Here is a 15,714-nt window from a genome sequence, read left to right as displayed (position 1 = left end):
TTATTTCCATACATAAACATTAAAAATTAGGGTCTGCATATGGGAAAGAACATGCAAGTTTTTCTTTCTGGGCCTGCATTACCTCACTTTGTATATATTTTTTCCAGTTACATCCATTTTCCTACAAATTTCATAATGCCATTTTTCATTACAGCTGAGTAAAATTTTATTCAATTCAATTTTTTTTTTTCCCCTGAGGTAAGGTCTCGATCTAACCCAGGCTGACCTGGAATTCACTATGTAGTCTCAGGCTGTCTTCGAACTCACAGCCATCCTCCTACCTCAGCCTCCTGAGTGCTGGGATTAAAGGTGTGTGCCACCATCCCCAGCTCCAGTCCTTTCTGACGTTGCAAAATGACTTTATCATCTACCAAATTCATGCTGGATAACTGAATAACTGAGTAAAAAATATTTTAAAAATCTCACATTTTAAATAAATTTATGCTTCTGTGTGGGCTGCATTCATCTGGCCTTTGGAGGCTTCAGGTTGGCCATGTCTGCAGGATCTGGTTCAGGGAGCCTATGTCTGCATTAATCCGTTCCATGGTCTGGGGACATGACCCCTGACTTCGGTTGCTGTCTCAGTTCATTGGGATAACTGGAAGGGTATGAGTCCTGGTGGTCTTGCTTTTATAGTAGTTGCCATCCATTGATTTCCAATCTGGCACAGCTATTTGAGACACCATTCTCAGTTTCAAAATATAGCTTACCCATGGCTTTTTTTTTTTAAATTTTTGTTTTTGTTTTTCGAGGTAGGGTCTCACTCTAGCCCAGGCTGACCCGAAATTCACTATGTAGTCTCAGCGTGTCCTCCACTCAGGATGATCCTCCTACCTCGGCCTCCCCAGTGCTGGGATTAAAGCCACCACAAGTGGCCCTTATCCATGCCCCCCTCCCCCCACATTGGACTCTTCTCCTTCCCTTTCCCCCTTTCTCTTTACAGTCTCGGCTAGCCTCGACTGAAAATGGCTGTGTAGCCTAGGACGACCACGAACTTCTGATCCTTCTTCCTCCTCTGTGGGAGCGCCCAGACTGCAGGCACATGCCCCTATGCCCAGTTTGTGCATTGCTGGGATTGAACCCTGAGGGGCTTTATGCATGTTATGTAAACACTCCATGCGCGCGACATTCCCGGCCCCAGGTTCATATCTTCCTCGATGACTAGGCAACCTCATGCTTCACTCTCTTGTCTGCCCCGTAGATGAGCACAGCAATTCTGTGGTACAGCGCTTGCTGTCCGCACTTCTGGCTGTGAAGTACAGCAGTCTGCTCCTTCTCTTCTCCGTGAGGCTTGACCTTGCTTCTAAGGGCTCGGGCCTTGCTGTGCAGCTATTGGTGCCAAGCTCCCACTCCCTGGTATCTCACCTGCCAACACTGTGACTTTTAAACATTATTTATTTATTTGACAGGGAGAGAAAGAGAGAGAGAGAGAGAGAGAGAGAGAGAGAGAGAGGGGGAGGGAGGGAGGGAGAGAACACGAACCAGGGCCTTAGCCACTGCAAACGAACTCCAGATGCGTGCGCCCTCTGTGCAGCTGGCTAACCTGGATCCTGGGGAATCGAACCTGGGCCCTTTGGCTTTGCAGGCAAACGCCTTAACTCATTCTCCATCCCCCCAGGCCCCTTTTTATTCACCCTAATCCGTCCTAGCTGAAGTCACTGCAACTCCCTACATCCACCTCCTCACGCTTCCCGACCGCGCTGCCTCTACCTGGCACCGGAGGCTTTCCGTGCGCTCGCTTGCTGGGGACCCTGCGTTGCCGGAACTGGACTGACAGCTGTTGGATCTACAACACGCACGGGTTTCCTCCGTTCCCTGCTCGGTCCGCAGCAGCCACGGCACCCGCCAGGTCGGTGCACGAGCGGTGCAGGCGCGGCGCGGTTGAGCTCGGCTGACGTCGGCCCTGCGCCAGCCGCTGAGAGCCGAGGTGAGGCGTGTGGGCCGCCTGGTCCAGGTCGTGCGGTGCGGCCCGGATAACGGACACCGGGCGGCGGGGGGGGGGCAGGCGCCCGCGTCGCCCCGCCCCGCCCGCCCCGCTCCTCCCTGCCCCGCCCCCCCCCGCAGCGGGCCGGGTAGCGGCCAGGGGCGGGACTTCCGGTCGGCCGGCGCACGCCGCCCGCGCCAGGCGGAAGCCGGGCTCGCGGCCAGCCTCGGGAGTGCCGGGCTGGCGCCGGGTTCGGAGCCTCGGTGTCCCGGGCGCCTGTCTCCCCCGCTCCCCCCCGCCGACCCCCGACTCCTCCGCGGATGCGTCCTTGGCGCTTCGTCGGCCCGCGCCGTGGGACGGACAGGCAGAGCGGGTCAGGAGCGGGGCGGTCGGCGTCGTCCCCGGGCGCGCGGCGGGAGAGCGGGGACCCCGGGCAGCCGCGCGCGGGCGGGCGGGCGGGCGGGCGCCGGGCGGGGGCCGCGAGCCCGGGACGCCGCCGCCGCCGCCGCCGCCTCCCTGCGGCCCGAGGCCCCGAGCGAGGCTCGCGCGCCCTGACAGCCGGGACGCGGGCCGTGCCGGCGGGGGTGTGTCTGCCCCGCGGCCGGCCGGGGAGGAGGCGAGGAAGGCGGCCGGCGGCTTGACCGACCTCCCGGTTCCGAGAGATGACCGGCCGCGGGCTGCGTGCTTCAGCTCGCGGCGCTGTCGCTTTCAACCAGTGTGCCTGTTCTTAAATGTCACCTCCACCCCCCACCACCCGCACCTAGTTGCCCTTTGGGAAGATAAGTTTGCGTGTGTTGGGGAAGCACGAAGCTCTCCTTCACCCACGTCCACCTTCAGCTGCCTTTCTTTGTCAGGCGGATAGGAGCGTGAAGGCTTCAGCTAGCCAACCAAAGTTTCCTCTTGGACTCTACCTTATTATGGAGTTTACGTTTTGTCTTATTTCCTTTGTCATGAACTTCTGTGACTGCAGTTTCTGGGAAAGCTAGAGCCCCCCCCCCCCCCAACGTTTGCATTTTACAACTCAGTGTTTTCCAAAGCCCAGAGTGGTTAACACGTTTTGAGGAGTTACGTGGATTGGATCGGGCAAGGTCTCTAGGGAAAACCATAATACTGTCATTGATGGAGGTTGGTAGTTAATGATCTGTTTGTTTAGGTGTTCCACGCGTAAGTGTAAGGATTTTTTTTTTTAGCTTAAAAATTTCTGTATTTGTACAGCTAACTTAACTCTTAAATGGCAATCTGACTTGAACTATACCAGAGAACATTTTGTATTCATTGGTACCCTGGTATCTCACTACTTTATGATAAATTCTTAGTGGCCTTCAAGAGCTGTGCTAGGGTCTGGTGCAGTTATAATGACCGTATGTCTAGTGACAAAGTTGATATTTGCAAGTGTAGGTGGTGCCTACCTAAGCCTTAAGGAGTTGCTTTAACATGTCAGTGAGGACTTTGCACAGTATTTTTCCAATTAGTAGTTGAAGACATTGCTCTCTAAAGTTATTGAGCTAACTGCTGTGTTGAATTTCATGTCTCAGTCTCATTTCTTGAAGTAGACATAATACTTATCAAAAGCTTGATTTTATTTTAACATACAATCTTGGCTTAAAAACTGAATTCTCCCTTCTTCTTGGGTTTTGAGAGAGAAAGCGCTTGAAGAAGACATGGAAGACTACAGTAGCTCATGCCTGAGGGAAGCGCTCACAGTTAAGCACAAGGACACTTGCTTTCTGTGGCAGGTTTCTAGTTGTATATCTAAATGATACGTCAGAAATTTGATTGTTCTGGTTTTGGGAAGTCTTTGGAATGTTTGCTCTAATTGTTAAGTTGCTTAGCTTTCCCTTTAGATAAATTCTTTGCCTTATTCTGTCGTATTTCGATATATTTCATAGTTTTGTCAATAATGACAAGTTTTAAATTATGGGCAGGAAAATACTACTTACTTGCATAGATGGATTCACACTTTCTTTTTATTTCTGCTGCAGTGAGATACATATCTGTGTGGGAAGAACTTGTAGGACACTAAACAGTCTTCATAAAGCACATAAGTATTTGTTTCCTTTAGTCACTGGTTTATAATACATCAGGCCATTTGGTTCTATGCCTTCTGGCGATCAACGGTGTCATCATGTAATAGTCTCAGTTACCTGCATGTCCTAGTTAGAAAGCGATTGCTGGCCATTTGTTCGAACCTAGGGAGTTGGATAAGGCTGAGGGACACAGCTTTTGTACAGGGATGGATCAAACCAGAGCCAACCAGAGGCAGAATCTACCACCCCCTTAAAAATACTTTTATTTATTTATTTATTTGCAAGGATTGAGAGAGAGAGAGAGAGAGAGAGAAAGGAAAAGGGAAAGAAAGAAAGAAATATGAATGGGTGCACCAGGGCTTCTAGCCACTGCAAGCAAACCCCAAATACATGCATCACCCTGTACATCTGGTCTTATGTGGGTACTGGGGACTTGAATCCCAGGTGCTAAGCTTTGCAGGCAAGTGCCTGAAATGCTAAGCCACGTCTCCAGCTCCACTCCTTTTATGATCAGTTTCTGTCCTTTTTCCTCCACTAAGCCCTTTTCTCTCAGAGTGACCAAGATGCCATAGGTCTCTAGACCAGGATGACCCAGAGGGTATCAGAGCAGCCACATAAGACTAATCTGTTAGAAGGGCCCCAGTGCACTATGCTGAATCAGATTCCATAAATCTTTGCAAAATTTCCTCCTACTAGGAATGTAGCTATGGATATGAACCTCTTGTTTGGATTATTATTATTTAGGAATAGTTTTAATACTATACCATACTTTTTGCAGCTATATTAATGGACTTGCCCTGATTTTGCTTAGAGTGAGGAGGCATCATTTTAAATTATGCATGAACTTTTCTATTAAAGTGGAGGCTGTGTTACAAATACTGCAGAAAACACATTGATTGCCTCTAGTCTTTGTTTCTGTTATTATTTAAACGTTGTTTTTGAAGTTTTGAAATAAAGAAGATTATTATTAGATAAGGATTTAGTGGGTTTAGGAAGAGGTGACCATTACTAGGGGAGGAGCTGCTTGTTGGTTTGCAAGAAGCACTTTGGTCCTGAGGTAGTGTCTTCTGGTGATACTGGCAAGCTTCTAGTTGGCTTTAGAATAGCTTTTTAAAAAATATTTTATTTATTTATCTGGGGGGGGGGGTGTCAGTTAAAGAATAGGCATGCCAGGGCCTCTAGCTACTGTAAACAAATTCCAGATGCATGTGCCACTTTGCGTATCTGGCTTATGTGAGTGCTGGAGAATTGAACCTGGGTCCTTAGGCTTCACAGGCAAGCACCTTAACTGCTAAACCATCTCTCCAACCCTAGAACAGTCTTTTTTTTTTTTTGGGTAGGGTCTCCCTCTAGCCCCGGCTGACCTGGAATTCACTATGTAGTCTCAGGGTGGCCTCGAATTCATGGTGATCCTCCTACCTCTGCTTCCCTAGTGCTGGGATTAAAGGTGTGTGCCACCATGCCTGGCTTCTAGAATAGTTTTAAAATACCCTATAGTTATGTGCTTCTTTACTGCCTGGGGTGGAGGTGAGGGACCTCATACCTCTTAGGAGAATGACCTGGCACCTCCCTTTGGAGGTGTAATTAGGAACAACAGACAGATTTGAAGGAGGGATTGAGGTAAGAATGGTTTATTTTGGCAGTGCTTTCTTCAGTGTCAGGAGGATGAAGGTGTGGAGATTGATGCCGACATTGTAGGTGTGAGAAGACCTAGCACTGTATATACTACCTGTGAGTAAAATTGTTTTATAGTAGCTAGGAAGGGAGAGCAGGCCATCAGAGGCAATGCGAAAGGATGTTTTAGACTTTCTTGCAACTACTGACCACTCAGGTAGTATCAGAATCAACTCTTGATATTTTCAGCCTAAGCAATGACTTTCACATTGATTAAATAATGCTACCGAGGGCTGGAGAGATGGCTTAGCGGCTAAGGCGCTTGCCTGCAAAGCCAAAGGACCCAGTTTTGACTCCCCAGGACCCATGTAAGCCAGATGATCAAGGGGGCACACATATCTGGTTCATTTGCAGTGGTTGGAGGCCCTGGCATGCCCATTCTCTCTCTTTCTGTCTCTCTGCCTATTTCTGTATCTCTGTCTCTCTCTCAAATAGATATTATAAAATAAATAAATAAACAAAATATTAAATAATGCTACAGAAATAAAAATAGTACAAGGAACTATTTAGACTTATTTTCTTTTTTGGTGTGTGTATATATGGTGTGTGAATGTGGGTGTGCATGTGTCACAGTGAGTGTGTGGAGATCAGATGACAGCTTTCAGGTGTTAGGTCTTGCCTTCCTCTCCTTTGAGGCAGGCTCTCAAATTGTTCACTGCTCTTTTTTTTTTTTTTATATAAAGCTACCTTTTATTTAAATTAGGCACATTCTTAAGTACTACAAAGTCAAACCCTGAGTCAAATCAGCTAAGCCACAAATCTGTTTCACAGCTAAATTTAATTGTTTTGTAATTTTATATTTTTTTAAAAAGAAAAAGAGCACTGATATCTTCACTTGCTTTTAATTCTAAATGATAAAAAAATTTATGTTCTTAAACAGAATTTTAGAAAATTAGTTACTAGGAACCAATATCTCAACTTAAAAGGAAATGCATATGTGTGAGAGAAAATATCTTTTGACATTTCCTGTGAATCAAAATTATTTAACAATAAAACATTTTGCTAGACATGGAAGTATGACCCTGTAATCCAGGCACTTAAGAGGCTGAGGCAAGAGCAACCTAGTTTATTCTGTGAGTTCCATGCCAGACTAGGCTTACAATAAAATCCTAAACAATAAACCAAGCAAATAATAACAAAAAAAACCTGAAAACATATTTGTCTGAAAAAAAAATCACTTATTTTGGTCAACATAGAATTGGTGGTAGATTTTTTATTTTATTTATTTTTAGTTTTTCCAGGTAGGGTCTCACCCTAGACCAGGCTGACCTGGAACTCACTATGTAGTTTCAGGGTGGCCTCAAACTCACCGTGATCTTCCTACCTCTGCCTCCCAAGTGCTGGGATTAAAGGTGTGTGCCACCATGCCCAGATGATTTTTTTTTTTAAGTCTGGAAATCATGAACTCTTGAAAAAATGAAATAAACTGGAAGTAATGCAGAACAATGGGAAAGGATGTAAAGCATCAGATTCAAGTCCTGGGTTCACTGCTCTTTTTGCACAGGCTGGGTTAAAACTCAGCTTCTAGATTTTTTTTTTTTTTTTTTTTTTTAGGTGAGTGCTGGGGATCTGAACTTGGGTCCTCAGGCTTGTGTGGCAAGCATTTTACCCACTGAGCCATCTCCTGATTCCCAGACATACTGGATGATGTTTTACCTCATTTACCTTATCACTTGCAAGAAAGAATACTGTTGAGTGAAAGTAGTATGCTCATGGAAAGTGTACTCCAGAGTTGAACTGCTGGCTTCAGTTTTCTTTTCAACGCCGTATCTCACTCTAGCCCAGGCTGACCTGAAACTCATTCTGTGGCCCTAGGCTGGCCTCGAATTCACAGTGATCCTCCTATTTCAGCCTTTTAGTGCTCAGACTAAAATGTGCCACCGTGCCTGGCTCTGCTAGCTTCCTTTTTTCAAAAAATGTTTTAAAAATTATTTATTTGAGAGAGAGAGAGATAGACAGAAAGAGAACCGGCATGCCAGGGCCACTATACACTGCAAACAAACTCCAGACACATGTGCCACCTTGTGCATCTGGCTTATGTGGGTACTGGGGAATTGAACCTGGGCTTTGCAGGCAAGTTCCTTAACCAGTAAGCCATCTCTCCAGCCCTGAATTTATTCCTTTAGTAAACATTTATTAGATCCAATTCCCAGAGTTCCAGAGCTAGAGAATTCTTGGAAGATAATCTCCCTTAAGTGTTGCATTTGTTAACCAGTCCAGGATGGATGGGGTCTGTAGTCAGAGTTTTATTAGGCAGGGATAATAATTGCTTTGTCCATTTGTTTTGTGTTTCATGCATTTTTATTGGACTCAAAATAAGTATGTTAATATCTTTCTTAGACCTACTTCAATCACACTCTACTGTGCCTTAATCTTTGGTTGTTGTAAAGAGTGGAACACTGGCCCGTTTGGTGATAAATAACCTTATCAATGTCTCATGGGTATGATTGTCGTCATTACTTTAGGACTTCTGTCTAAAGCATACTTTCTGTATCTTTAGCTAATTGGTTAATCTTTTAGGAGTCCAAGGTTTTCCAGAACCTTTTGATGAGCAAAACATAGAACAGCCTGGTGTATGTAGACCAATAACAGTGATCACCTCCTGGTGCGTGTAGACGGGTAACAGTGGTCACCTCCTGGCGCGTGTAGACGGGTAACAGTGGTCACCTCCTGGCGCGTGTAGACGGGTAACAGTGATCACCTCCTGGTGCGTGTAGACCCCGGTAACAGTGATCACCTCCTGGCGCGTGTAGACGGGTAACAGTGGTCACCTCCTGGCGCGTGTAGACGGGTAACAGTGGTCACCTCCTGGCGCGTGTAGACGGGTAACAGTGGTCACCTCCTGGCGCGTGTAGACGGGTAACAGTGGTCACCTCCTGGCGCGTGTAGACGGGTAACAGTGGTCACCTCCTGGCGCGTGTAGACGGGTAACAGTGGTCACCTCCTGGCGCGTGTAGACGGGTAACAGTGGTCACCTCCTGGCGCGTGTAGACGGGTAACAGTGGTCACCTCCTGGCGTGTGTAGACCCCGGTAACAGTGATCACCTCCTGGTGCGTGTAGACCCCGGTAACAGTGATCACCTCCTGGTGCGTGTAGACCCCGGTAACAGTGATCACCTCCTGGTGCGTGTAGACCGGTAACAGTGATCACCTCCTGGTGCATGTAGACCGGTAACAGTGATCACCTCCTGGTGCATGTAGACCAGTAACAGTGATCACCTCCTGGTGCATGTAGACTGGTAACAGTGATCACCGCCTGGTGTATGTAGACAGGTAACAGTGATCACTGCCTGATGCATGTAGACCGGTAACAGTGATCACCTCCTGGTGCATGTAGACCGGTAACAGTGATCACCTCCTGGTGCATGTAGACCGGTAACAGTGATCACCTCCTGGTGCATGTAGACCGGTAACAGTGATCACCTCCTGGTGTATGTAGACCGGTAACAGTAATCATCTCCTGGTGCATGTAGACCTACAGAGTCAGGATGCATTGGTGCTGAACTGCAATCCCAGGTCTTCTAATCTTAGACCAGGGTCTTTCTATTCCAACTCACTTTTAGTTCTTTTGCGTCATGTCAGTTTTTAAAAGCGTGTAGTATTTATGTGTGTGTTGGGGTGAGTATATAGTGTGCATGAGTGTACACCTGTGGAGCCGAAGGTTGACATCGTGTCTTCTTCATTTGCTCCCCTCTTTTATTTTACTGAGGTAGGGTCTGTCTTTTGAAGTCAGAGCTCACCGATTCACTTGGTCTCGCTAGCTAGGTTGCCCTGGGGAGCTGTGTACCCACCTCCTTAGCTCCAGGGTCATTGCAGCCCTTTCCACCTTCCATTTACATGCATCCTGGGGATTCCAGTTTCAGTCCTGATGCTTGCAAGGCAGCACTTTATCCACTGAACCACCCCCTGTTATAGTTATTTTCTATGTGTATGAGAGAGAGAGAGAGAGAAAGAAAGAAAGGCAGAGAGGATGGGTACACCAGGGCTGCTCTAGACACTGCAAAAGAACTCCAGATGCATGTGCCACCTAGTGTATCTGGCTTTTACATGGATAATGGGGAATCAAACCTGGCTCCTTAGGTTTCACAGGCAAGCACCTTAATTTCAGCCATTTCTCCAGCCCCCCTTGTAGATTTTTAAAAATTATTTTTATTTATTTATTTGTTTAGTAAAGTCAGAGAGAGAGGTAGAGAGAGTGAGAAAGAGTGAGAATGGGCATGCTAGAGCTCCCAGCTATCGCAAATAAATTCCAGACACATGTGCCCCCTTGTGCATCTGGCTAATGTGGGTCCTGGGGAACTGAATCTGGGTTCTTTGGCTCTGCAAGCAAGCGCCTTAACTGCTAAGCCATCCCTCCAGCCCCCTTATAGGTTTTTTTGTTTTGTTTGTTTTGTTTTGGATTTCCAAGGTAGGGCCTCACTCTGGCCCAGGCTGACCTCCCCTTATGGATTTTTAATACCACTTTGGCTTTTTCATTTCTTTTCTCCTTTCCTCAATCTAATTTGCTATTAGTAAAGTGGAGTGTTTGCTGGCTCAGCGTGTCCCTTTTGTTGTGCACTTAAGATATTATTGTTGCAGAACTGGAATGAAGCTTCATCAATCAGCCAGTGCAGTTTTCTAATTTAGACACACTCCTATAACTAACTTCTGTCCCAGAGGACATGGGCATTCACAGGAACATTCAGAGTGACAGGGTGCGTGGCTTGAATGCCTCATGAACTCAGGTAGGAATTTAAAAGAAGGTTAGGGAGATGGCTCAGTGGTTAAATATGCTTGCAAAGCCTGTCATCCTGGGTTTGATTCCCTCAGTACCCACATAAAGCGAGATATACATAGTGGAACGTGTTTGGGGTTGGTTTACAGTGGCATTCATTCTTTCTCCCCCACCCCTCTTGCTCTCTCTCATTCTGTTTGCAAATAAATAAATGAATGAATGAATGATATTTAAAAAGACATCTGGGTTACGTGATGCTAGTACACAGGCCTGCCCTGGATGCTCTAGGTGTCAGCATCCTCTGTAGTTGTTACATGTTCTTACAGGAGGAGACAGCACACTCACTTCTTGTGTGGCGGACATCAGCATACACTGTTACAGAAGTTCCACACTGAGTTACAATGGGAGACACATCTTGGTCTCTTGTGTTTGAGTAGCTAAAGCTCCCTTAGGTTGGTAGGTACTCTCCATTGGTCTAACGTCTTCTCCTGGGACTACTGTTTTTTAAACATAAATTTAAGACTTTTTTTATGTGTGTTTTGTTTACTCTTACTGTCTATGCTGTGGTGGCATATTTTGGTGCCCATTTTCTTACTCATTTGTTAGTAATTCTTTTTGGCTTTGTGTCCTGCTTTTATAATACTGTTCCTTACAGCTTCTGTTGAATCAGGGTTGGTTTGGATTGACATCATGACTTTTGATTAATGCTCATTGTGTGCTCCTGGTGTTGCTAGTGTTGATGTTGTGTTGAAAGAACTAAAGTAAACATAGCCATCTGAGCATGTCTTTAGCGCTGTCATATTTTAAAGAGCTTAAAAGCTACAGGTATTTATTAACCCTGGCTTAAAAATGTATGATTTGCTTCCCACTGTTTTAGTGTATCTGCTAGGTCTCTAGGGAAGCAGAATAAATTCGTAAGCAGCATGTGTGTATTCTGTTAAAGATTTACTTGAAGGAATTGATACATCTAGTTGTAAGAGTGTCAAGTACAGTGTCAGGCTGGAAATTCAGAGAGGAGCTGAGGTTCTGTAGTCTTGAGACAGTTCTTCCCTGGAAGCTTCAGTTTTTACTCTTAAGACCTCAACTGATTAGTTGGGTAACACCTACCTTCCCCAGAGTAGTCTAAGGTCAACTGATACACCTTCATAGCAACACCTGGATTCCTGTCTTCCCTTTTGTTGAATATGTTTGTAACGGTGGCGGTTCCTGTTCGTGGCTCATGTGCTGAAACGCAGGCTCTGCGTTGGACATTGAACATCCGATAGAACTACTGGAGAGATTAAATATTTGGTCTCATGTTTTATTACTGTAAATGATGGACTTGATTTAAAGTTATTTGTTTGTGTATGTACATGCATGTGCCAGGGCCTCTTGCTGTTGCAAAGGAACACTAGACGTTTGCACCATTTTCGGCCTCTGGCTTTCAGGGGCAGACTTGGGAATTGAACCTGATCTGGCAGTTTTGAAGCCAGCACCTTTAACCTATGAGCCATCTTCCCAGCCAGGTGGGGCTGACATCAAAGCCCTTTTCTTGAGTACACATTGACATATCTCGGTGCCCATTCCTAACACACTTTTTAGAGTTTGCAGCGTGTTGGTTTGAAACATTTTTGTTGATCTGTGCACACGCACAAGGGTTTAGTCACTTGCTTTAGTCCATTTGCTTCACTTTAAAAGCTTGTTGAAGGCAGTCAGTTTATCATCTAGGATGCTGCCAGTTAGTGTAGCAGCAAGTGTACGCGACCCTACTGGACGCTGTGGAAGTGTTTGCTGCATGGATGAAAGCAGCAGTGCAGCGTGAGTGGCAGTAACGCGAGGGGAGGGGCTGTCCACACAAAACCTCACTTCTGCTGGAATGCGAGGTTGCAGCGGTTCTCATGTTACAGCGCGCTGCAGGGCAGGGCTGGAATCCAAACTTTGATTAAAATCACCCCAACTCTTTTTTTCTTGGCTCTACAACCACAAGTTATTGGCAGCTGAAAGGAATAATGGAAAGTAATAATGAATTCATTTCCATCTGCTGCAAAAACTTGTTTTTAGACAGTTTTATTCATTTTCAACCTAGGCCACTTTGAAATGTGGTAAATTAGTGGCTATCAAGTAAGTAGTTATTAGATTTCTGCCCTAGAAAACTGTGCAGGTGATGGTGATGGCTGCCAGTTACCACTTAGGGCTCAGATGGTTTGTCCCTGGGGGTGGGGGTGGTGTTAAAAATTTAAGTATTAGGTTTTTCCTTTGCATCGGTATTACTTTCCCAAATCCTGCTTAGCTTTTCTTTTCTCTTTCTTTCTTTTTGTTTCTTTTTGAGGTAAGGTCTCACTCTAGCCCAGGCTGACCTGGAATTCACTATGGAGTCTCAGGGTGGCCTTGAACTCACGGCAATCCTCCTCCCTCTGCCTCCCGAGTGCTGGGATTAAAGTCATGAGCCACCACACCTGGCCTGCTTAGGTTTTCTTATTCTGTCATAGCCAAACGCGCTGATTTAGCCAGTCTACAGTGTCTACATATGTTAGAACACTGTACACTTTTGCTGATTTAATCCCCATTCTTGTCCTTTCAGGGAATTGACCCAGAGCCTCATATATCCTGGCAAGAGCCTACTCACTGAGCTGCCCAGTCCTTATTTGTTAATTTAAAAGGGGATATTAAAAAAAAGCCAAGCTGGGTGTGGTGGCGCATGCCTTTAATCCCAGAACTCGGGAGGCAGAGGGAGGAGGATTGCCGTGATTTCAAGGCCACCCTGAGACTCCATAGTGAATTCCAGGTCAGCCTGGGCTAGCGTGAGACCCTACCTCGAAAAACCCAAAAAAAAAAAAAAAAAAAAAAAGCCAAAGCCAAGCGTGGTAAGCACTCAAGAGGCTTGAGATAGGAAGATTACCATGAATTAAAGGGCAGCCTGAGCTACAGAATGAGTTCCAGATTAGCCAGGGCTAGAGTGAGACCTTGCTTCAAAAAAACTTGAAAAGAAGCTGGGCATGGTGGTGCGCGCCTTTAATCCCAGCACTCGGGAGGCAGAGGTAGGAGGATCGCCGTCAGCTCGAGGCCACCTTGAGACTGCATAGTGAGTTCCAGGTCAGCCTGGGCTAGAGTGAGACCTTACCTCGAAAAACCAAAAAAACAAAACAAAACAAAACAAAAAAACAAAAAACAACTCGAAAAGTAAAAGAATTAAAAAAAAGAAAAGAAAGGAAAAAAGGCCAAATGCAAATTGAACTTTTAAGATACCGATTTCCCCCCTACCCCCTCCCCCAACTGAGGTAAGGTTTTACTCTAGCCCAGGCTGACCTGGAACTCATTCCATAGCCATGGCGATCTTCCTACCTCTGCCTCCTGAGTGAGTGCTGGGATTAAAGGTGTGCGCCATCACTCCCGGCTAGGACACTGATTTTATACCCTGGAGCCTCTGAGAATTAAACTGCTTTAAATTGCCTTTGATGTATTGTCACTTTTCCTTTTATCCCCAGCAATTAAGCTGTTTGGGAGACAGAGCAAAGTGCTGTGCTTATCAAGTAGTTGACATTTTATTTGTATTTATTTGACACACAGAGAGAGGCAGATAGAGAAAGGGCATACCAGGGCCTCTAGCCATTGCAAACAAACTCCAGACACATGCACCACCATGTGCATGTGGCCTATGTGGATACTGGGGAATTGAACCTACTGGGAAATTGAACCTACTGGGGAATTGAACCTGGGTTCTTAGGCTTCACAGGTAGGTGCCTTAACCACTAAGCTATCTCTCCAGCTCCATAGTTGGCATTTAAAATTTCTTTTTGACTGTATTATGGTTGAGTAACCTTCATGGTTTCCCTTCCTGACCATTTTAGCATTTAGTACTGTAATCTGAGTTTTAGTAATTAGAGCTCTGAAATTCACTAAATAGTAACTTTTACAGCAATGTGTTTTTTAATATCTTATTTATTTGAGAGATATACAGAAATAGGCAGGGGGAAGGAGAGCGAGGGGGGGAGGGAGGGAGGGAGGGAGGGAGAGGGAGAGAATGGGTGCACCAGGGCTTCTAGCCATTGCAAATGAACTCCAGCTGCATACATCCCCCCTTCTCATCTGGTTTACGTGGGTCCTGGGGAGTCGAACCTAGATCTTTTGGCTTTGCAGACAAGTGCCTTAACTGCTAAGCCATCTCTCTAGCCCCTACAGTAATATTTTAAAATTAAAATTGTTTTATTTTTGGTTGTTAGCTTCTAGGATTTTTTTTTTCCTGAATGCTGTGTGATGGGTGTTTAGGTGATCTACTTCTATTAAAGAAACTACAGTGTAACTTATGATACATTGTTAAGGTGCTCCTCCCCCTTCTCCCCCCCCCCCCCCAGGTAGGGTCTCACTCTGGTCCAGACTGATCTGGAATTCACTATGTAGTCTTAGGGTGGCCTCAAACCCATGGCGATCCTCCTACCTCTGCCTCCTGAGTGCTGGGATTAAAGGCGTGCATCACCATGCCCAGCTTAAGGTGTTTTTTTTTTTTTTAATGTTACTTATTTATTTGCAATCAGGCAGAGACTGAAGAGACAGAGAAAGAAAGAATGGGCAGGCCAGGGCCTCCAGCCACTGCAAATGAACTCCAGATGCGTGCACCACTTTGCATCTGGCTTTACTTGGGTACTGGGGAATCATACCTGGGCCATTAGGCTTTGTAGGCAAGTGCCTTAACCACCGAGCATCTCTCTAGCCCTATTAAGTTACTTTCTTTTTGTTTGTTTTTTCAAGGTAGTGTCTCACTGTAGCCCAGGCTGACCTGGAATTCACTGTGTAGTCCCAGGGTGGCCTTGCACTCATGGCGATCCTCCTACCTCTGCCTCCCGAGTGCTGGGATTAAAGGCGTGTGGCACCATGCCTAGCTTAAGGTACTTTTTGACACTTCTGCTAGTGTCTTGGAAAGGATTTTAGAGAATAGTAATTATAAAACTGTGGACAATTATTAAGTATTTAGCACATGCTAATCACTGCTAACTGTTTTACATCTGTTATGTCTCATTTAATCTTCATTGCCATCCTATTAAGAGCCATTACACCAATTTTACAGATATAGAAACTGAGGTTATGGGAGCTAAATGGCTTGCCCAACTTAGTAACGATTATATCTGGGATTTGGATCCAGGCAGCCTGACTTTAGGGATTAGCTCATAACAGCTTTGCTGTTCGGCAGGCGACGCCTTCTGTTCTGTACATGATTCAGCCTCGCTCAGGTGTTGCTCTCTGAAACCCCCACGTGCCATTTTCTATTAGACAGTGTGCGCAGGCGGGACTTCCCGTTTCTGCTGCAATGGAACTTTCTTCTTCAGTTTCTTGCTGGTTGGATTCCTGCAAAGCATTTTAGCTTGTAGCATTGCACTCCAGGAGAGAGCACTGGGTCTCTG

At 45.9% G+C, this 15,714-nt stretch overlaps 1 protein-coding gene across 3 annotated transcripts in view; it reads left to right on the top strand.

The window, feature by feature from the left end:
* Positions 1-1,830: 1,830 nt before the first annotated feature.
* The window catches only part of Disp1 (dispatched RND transporter family member 1), a 199,022-nt gene continuing 185,138 nt past the window's right edge, over positions 1,831-15,714 (top strand). For 2 of the 3 annotated variants that reach the window (XM_045148280.1, XM_045148262.1), the window contains exon 1: positions 2,168-2,297. The gene's annotated coding sequence lies outside the window, so the exon portion shown is untranslated. Of the gene's footprint in view, positions 1,850-2,167; positions 2,298-15,714 lie in introns of those variants that run through there. The other variant, XM_045148268.1, reaches the window with a different exon arrangement.

This window comes from Jaculus jaculus, chromosome 1, assembly GCF_020740685.1.
Source record: "Jaculus jaculus isolate mJacJac1 chromosome 1, mJacJac1.mat.Y.cur, whole genome shotgun sequence".
Classification (NCBI taxonomy): Eukaryota; Metazoa; Chordata; class Mammalia; order Rodentia; family Dipodidae; genus Jaculus; species Jaculus jaculus.
This window is presented reverse-complemented; position numbering and strand designations above follow the sequence as displayed.